This window comes from Rutidosis leptorrhynchoides, chromosome 5, assembly GCF_046630445.1.
Source record: "Rutidosis leptorrhynchoides isolate AG116_Rl617_1_P2 chromosome 5, CSIRO_AGI_Rlap_v1, whole genome shotgun sequence".
NCBI classification, from domain to species: Eukaryota; Viridiplantae; Streptophyta; class Magnoliopsida; order Asterales; family Asteraceae; genus Rutidosis; species Rutidosis leptorrhynchoides.
The window spans coordinates 173,835,847-173,843,647 of NC_092337.1; the positions used below are offsets into that span (position 1 = coordinate 173,835,847).

At 38.1% G+C, this 7,801-nt stretch overlaps 1 pseudogene; it reads left to right on the plus strand.

Moving 5' to 3' along the window:
- The first annotated feature begins 1,089 nt into the window (after nucleotides 1–1,089).
- On the plus strand, nucleotides 1,090–6,104 carry LOC139849166 (uncharacterized; annotated as a pseudogene).
- Nucleotides 6,105–7,801: the final 1,697 nt, after the last annotated feature.

Consider the following 7,801-nt stretch of genomic DNA (forward strand, 5'->3'; position numbering starts at 1 on the left):
CTCTCCTTGCCCGCTCGGAGTATTAATACTTGGGCGGATATGAAAAAACGATTTTTAGAAGAATTTTACCCCATAAGTAAAACTTCAGACATGCGTACGCAAATAAAATCTTTTAAACAATTACCGGGTGAATTATTTCATGAAGCGTATGAACGTCTGAAGGAGTTACTTAGGGCATGTCCACACCATGAGATACCTAAGTGGAAATTGGTTAAAGTTTTCTATGATAGTTTAGATTCCCAAAACAGGCAGTTTCTTTTGGCGGCTAGTGGTGGGGCATTCTTAACTCGGTCTAGTGATGATGAATGGACGTTCTTCGAACAGTTAAGCAAGGGTTCAAAAACCCAAGCTTCGATTGATCGTAAACAACCGAGTACCTCCCGAGTGAATCATGTTTCCGATTCGGGTGGTTCATCTAGGAACTTAGAGCAGGAATTTGATGATTTGAAAATGCTTATATTTAACAACCCAAACCAGGGTCTTGCTTGTAATGTTTCGCAGGTTCAGGAAGTATGTGAGATTTGTGGAGATACTTCTCACTTTTCATATGGATGTAGAAATGGGATTCCACCGGTAAATCAGCACATAGTGGAAGAACAAGTTAACGAGGTTCAGGGGCGGAGATATGATCCATACTCCAACACGTATAATCCGGGTTGGGGAAATCATCCTAATTTCAGTTGGAGCAATAACAACGCTCTGAATGCTAACCAAGGGAACCAACTTAGACCACCAAACAACTTTCAAAATCAGGGTAATTTTCAGAATCAAGGCAACTACCAACGAAACTATCAAAATCCTTACCCTAATAACCGAAACCAAAACAATTACCAAAATCAAAGCCAAAACCAAAACCAAAACCAAACTAGTACTTCAACCAATCAACCATCTAGCTCGGATGCTAAGATGGATGCGTTCATCTCCGAAATGCGAAAAATGATAGAAGTGCAAAATAAGTCGATTGGTGCATTGGCTAAGGAGATCGGTAATGTAGCAGAAAGTTAGGGAAATAGGGAACCAGGTACAATTCCAAGCTACACGGTTCTAAATCCAAATCATAAGGATCAAGGAAAAGGGCATAGCGTTAACATGGTAGGTACCTTGAGAAGCGGAAGGCAATATGACAATAAGGTAGGTGAAAAAGAGGTAGTGCAACCAGAGTCAAGTAAGTCTCCTATTGTTCTTGATGAGGAAGAGGTAAGTGAAGTCGATGACCAAGGAGAAGGGGTGAAAAATAAGGACCCAATTGTTAAGGAGACCGGAAAACCGGAGACAGAATCAAAATCCGTCCCATTTCCCAAGGCCTTAGAGTCCCCAAACCAGTTCCCTTATGGGAAAAAGGGACCACAACCAGAGGACATGTGGGAAACATTTAAACAGGTTAAGATAAATTTTCCCCTCCTCGATGCTATTAGGCAAGTCCCGTCTTACGCTAAATTTTTAAAGGACCTTTGCACTCAAAAGAGGAAGCAAAGGGCGACTTTACCCAAAAAGGTGGAGCTAACCGAGCACCTAAGTGCGGTTTTTTCGGGTACACTTCCACCTAAGTTTAAGGACCCAGGGACCCCGTTGATAGCTGTGACTATAGGAAACGTGAATGTGAAAAAGGCGTTACTGGACCTAGGAGCTAGCATTAATATTTTACCTTTTTGTCTAGTTGACCGATTTGAATTGGGTTTAATGAAAAGAACTGACATAATTATTCAACTAGAAGACCAGTCAATTAAAATGAATAGGGGGATACTAGAAGATGTGATAGTAAAAGTGGAGGATTTCTATTACCCAGTTGACTTTGTTGTTATGGATATTGAACCTAGGAATAGAGATGCCCAACCCACTATAATTTTGGGACGCCCATTCTTGACCACCATTAATGCTCACATTAATTGTCGAACAGGTGCTATGGACATATCTTTCAGGAATCGCAAGATGAGAATTAATATCTTTAATTCTCTTCACACCCCGAATGTCCATGAATGCTATAGGATAGATGTGATTGATGAATTAGTGGATAAACATACTTCTCACCTAATAACCGATGACCCAGTAGAAATATTTTGCTTAGGTAACGAAGAGGATGTTGAATGTGAAGAGGTTAAGGTAGTAGAATTAGCAGTAGCAAGTACAATGGATGCTAGGTTGCCACCGTGGACTCATAAATATGAGCCACTACCTAAATCCATTGATACTAATACGAGACCGTCACTAGAGTCACCACCGACTCTTGAGTTAAAACCCTTACCTTCTCATTTGAAGTATGCATTTTTAGGTACTGACGGCACTTTGCCAGTTATTATTGCTTCAGATTTGACAGGTGTGCAGGAAAAAGCCTTGATGGAAGTGCTTCATAAGTACAAGGCTGCAGTAGGGTGGACAATAGCTGATTTGAAAGGGATAAGTCCCTCAGTATGTATGCATAGGATAGTTACAGATCCGGAGGTTAAACCTGCTCATGATACGCAACGCAGGTTAAACCCGAATATGCAGGAAGTGGTAAAGAAAGAAATTCTTAAGTGGTTGGATGCAGGGATTATCTTCCCTATTTCAGACAGTCAGTGGGTAAGTCCCACGCAAACAGTGCTAAAGAAAGCTGGGATAACGGTAATGGAAACTGAGGAAGGTGAAAAGATCACAACCCGTCCCGTGACGGGTTGGATGGTATGTATTGATTACCGGAAGCTAAATGCTGCAACTTCAAAGGATCACTTTCCCTTGCCTTTTATTGATCAAATCATCGAAAAGTTGTCACGTCAGAAATTTTATTGTTTCTTAGATGGGTATTCGGGATATAATCAAATACCTATTCACCCTAATGACCAAGAAAAAATGACTTTTACTTGTCCTTACGGAACCTATGCTTTTAGACGGATGCCTTTTGGTCTATGTAATGCACCTGCGACTTTTCAGAGGTGTATGATGAGTATCTTTTCAGATTTAATAGGCGAGTCTTTAGAGATTTTTATGGATGATTTTTCGATATTTGGCAAATCTTTTGAGTCATGTTTGAGTATGTTGGAAAAAGTTTTGAAAAGATGTACCGAGACCAACCTTGTCCTTAGTTGGGAAAAGAGCCACTTTATGGTAAGGGAAGGGGTGGTTCTGGGTCACATTGTGTCTAAACGGAGATTCGAAGTCGATAGGGCAAAAGTGCAACTTATTTTCACATTACCTCCACCAAACAATGTTAAGGGGGTAAGATCGTTTTTGGGACATGCAGGATTCTATCGTAGGTTTATCAAAGATTTTAGCGTTATTTCTAAACCATTGTGTAATTCGTTATTAAAAGACGCACCTTTTGAATTTGATGACCAATGTAAGGAAGCCTTCAACACCCTTAAACGTAAGTTAACCGAAGCACCCATTTTACAATCACCCGATTGGACCAAACTATTTGAAATTATGTGCGACGCTAGTGATTTTGCGGCTGGGGCTGTTCTGGGTCAAAGAGTTGATAGGAAACCGGTTGTTATCTATTATGCTAGTAAGACATTCTCGGATGCCCAAATAAATTATACCATAACCGAGAAGAAATTACTAGCAGTTGTGTTTGCCTTAGACAAATTTAGATCATATTTGTGGGGTCTAAGGTAGTTGTATTTTTGGACCATAGTGCTTTAAGGCATTTGCTTGGGAAGAAAGAGTCTAAGCCTAGATTGATTAGGTGGATTTTGTTGCTACAGGAGTTTGATTTGGAAATAAGGGATAAAAAGGGTATAGAAAATGTGGTAGCTGACCATTTATCTAGGATACCCCCGCCACCGTTTGACCCTACTAAACCGATCCAGGAGAATTTCTCGGACGAATGTTTGTTTAGTGTTGTGCAGGTACCTTGGTTCGCTCATATTGTCAACTATTTGGTGACTAACAAGATACCGGAACATTGGAACAAGCACAAGAGGGATTACTTTTTATCGCAGGTTAATCATTATATTTGGGAGGACCCGGTTCTTTACCGACTTGGACCCGACCAAATCATTAGAAGATGCGTGGCGGAAGATGAGCATAAGGACATTCTAGCTCATTGTCATGCTTTTGCATGCGGAGGACACTATGGGGTAAAGAAAACCGGATACAAAGTACTCGATTCAGGTTTCTTTTGGCCTTCTATCTTTAAAGATGCATTTGAGTATGTTAAAAATTGTGCTAGGTGTCAAAGAATGGGGGGAATTTATAAACGTAATGAAATGCCCATGAACCCAATTTTGGTTTGTGAAATCTTTGATGTTTGGGGTATTGATTTTATGGGACCTTTTCCCCCGTCTTTTGGGTTTGAATATATTTTGGTAGCTGTGGATTATGTCTCCAAGTGGGTGGAGGCTAAGGCTACTCGAACAAATGACAACAAAGTTGTCCTTAAGTTTGTTAAGAAAAACATTTTCTGTCGTCATGGTGTACCTAAGGCCATAATTAGTGATGGGGGTTCACACTTTAAGAACTCCCAATTTGCTAAACTTTTAAGGGATTATGGGGTAAATCACCGAATTGCTACACCTTACCATCCCCAAACAAGTGGGCAAGTGGAGGTATCTAATAGGGAGTTAAAAAGAATTTTGGAAAAAACCGTAAATCCTAATCGCAAAGATTGGTCTTTAAGACTAGACGATGCGCTTTGGGCTTATCGGACAGCTTACAAAACCCCTATTGGTACTTCACCTTACCGACTTGTTTATGGGAAGGCATGTCACTTACCTATTAAAATTGAGCATCGTGCAGAATGGGCTATAAAACAGGTGAACATGAACTTAGATGAGGCAGGAAATGCGAGGAAGCTAGAATTGACAGAATTAGAAGAACTTAGACGTGAAGCATATGAAAGTTCGAAGATCTATAAAGAAAAAACGAAAGCTTTTCATGACAAGCAAATTAGTAGGAGGACGTTTGAAGTGGGGCAAAATGTGTGGTTGTTTAATTCCAGGTTAAAGTTGTTTACGGGTAAGTTGAGAAGTAAGTGGAACGGTCCCTATGTGGTTACTAAGTTTACTCCCTATGGGGCAATTGAAATAAAGGATCCGAAAGGTGGGGAACCGTTCTTAGTTAATGGGCAACAATTGAAGATTGCTACCGGGTTGTCGCTTGATGATGCTAAAGTAGTTGAAAAAATCCGATTTGAACCTATGCAAAGGCAACAACTTAGGACCATTAGAGTGAATTAACCAAGGAAAGGGAATAGTAAGGAAAGTGTCGACTCATGGCTTGATCAAAATGTCTCTATTAGCCATGTGCCCGATTACGTTGAATGGGAGGATGATGGGAGATTTGATGATGCGCCCGAAGATGCAGTGTCCGAAGTCATTTCGGATGAATGTTTTGATGATCTTCATGAGGAATTGCCTTTAGATGAGAATGCCCAAGGTAGACCGGTGATTCTTTACCAAGAAGACGATCCGGGGGAGATATTATTCGAGTTAAGTATCATTGGAGTATTACCTCACTTTGTTAGTAGTCATCGAGAGTTTAAGGTGATTGCCGATTCGGGATCTTCCATTAACATAATGTCCTATGAGATGTACAAGCAACTTTTTGATGGTGAATGTACGTTATGTGAATTGAAGAAATCCGATGCAGAAATCACGCTTGGAAATAATACCAAGTGTAGGGCACTTGGGGTAGTTCATAAGGTGATGGTTAGTGTGAAAGGTGTTTTTCTTGAAGTACCGTTTACCATTTTCGATATGCCCACGGACTATGATGTTCCATTGTTAGTAGGTCGGGGGTTCATTTCAACCGCGGGTGGTAAATTAGACCCAGGGGCGGGGTGCATCACCTTTGAAGGAGGAAACAGAACTTTTAGATTTTGTAATTCAGAAAATATGCGATTTCCTTCAGCCTACATAGTCGAAAGAGAGTTTGATGAAGATTATTGCATGAAACTCAAAGTCGAAAAGAGTGAGGCAAGTGAAGAGGTTGTTGAGAATGTGTTTGATGACACGATAGAAATGGATAAAAGCTGTCAAAATGTTGAGTGCGGAGGCATTTCCCTTGATCGACACTTGGATATCGAGAAGGGTGATGAGAATTCGAGAAAAACTGAAAGTATAAGTGTCAACACGGTTACGGAGACGCCAGAGCTAGATAAAGGAAAAGAGGTAGATGTAGAAGAGTGATGTTAAAGCTAAGGGGTATAAAATACTATTAAATTTTACAAGGAAATACTATTAAATACGATACAATTTTACACAAGATATTTATTTATTTAGAGAATGGATATACTTAAACCTTGCTACAACACTTATAGGCAGTGTACCTAATCGTACAGTAGTGTAGTTTTTAGTAAGTCCGGTTCGTTCCACAGGGAATCTTTTAATCAAAGCTTAACGCTATATTAGTTTTATTTTATAAAAATACAAATATATATATAAGTAATATTATTATTATAAAGGGGGGTTTTTACCGTTTAATGATCGGTTTGTCAATTTTAAAAACTTTAGTCGCAGTTAAAACAAAATGTAAAATATTGAATAAATAAAAGACTTAATTTAAAGCGTAAAGTAAATAATGATAATGAAATTGCGATAAATAAAAGTGCGATAAAATAAACTTGCGATAATTAAAAAGTACGATAATTAAAAGTGCAATTAAATACAATAACAAAAAATAAAAGTGCGATAATTAGAAGTGCAATTAAATATAAAATAAAGGAAATTAAATATGAAATAAAAGAATTATGCTTATTTAAACTTCCGTAATCATGATGTTTGACGTGTTGATTTTAGTTTTATGCCCATGGGTTAATTGTCCTTTGTCCTGGATTATTTAATATGTCCGTCTGGTTTTTGTCCATAACAGTCCTTCAGTCATAAATATAAAGTGCGAGTGTCCTAGTCAAATTATCCTTATACCCGAAGTTAAATATTCCAACTAATTGGGGACTTAAACTGTAACAAGATTTTAATACTTTGTTTAATAATTACACCAGGATGTCGACTGAGTGTAACCCAAGGTTTTAATACTTTGTTATCAATTATGCCAAGTGTCCTTGTACATAATTTCACCCCTGTTTTAATAATTCTAGTGGCTATTAATCCATTCCCGTGTCCGGTTAAATGAACGATTATTCGTACATATAAATATCCCGCCCATCGTGTCCGATTGAGTGTATATGGTTATTTATAGAGACGTCCAATTGTAAATCTTTATATTAAAATTAACAAACTATCATTTAGTTAAACAAATATAAAGCCCATTAATAGCTCATAGTCTAATTTCCACAAGTGTCGTTCTTTTTTCCAAACCCCAATTATGGTACAAAGCCCAATTACCCAATTTTAGTAATTAGCCCAACATCATGATTACTTCGTTTTAAATAAGCATAATAATAACTTAGCTACGAGACATTAAATTAAAAAGGTTGAACATAACTTACAATGATTAAAAATAGCGTAGCGTTACCCGGACAGAATTTCGACTTACACCCTTACAACATTCGCTAACACACCCTTATTATTAGGATTTAAAATTAAAATTAAAATTAAAATATAAATTATATATACATATACTACGTTTGAGTGAAGAAGAAAAAGATGTGTTTTTACATTCACCAAACTGCGAATTTATAGGCCTGTGGGCTGGAAAATATGCTCATGCGATCGCATGGAGTTTCTTCCTCCAGGCCATGCGATCGCATGGCCAGCTGGGGAGACTCAAAAGTCTTTGTTTTTTTATGCCGACGGTTTTTTAATATAATATAATATATATATTAATTTTAAGAATTAATTATATATTATATTATATTCATGTGCATAATTGACTTGAAATTTGTAGTCCGTTGCGTCGAGCGTTGAGAGTTGACTCTGGTCCCAGT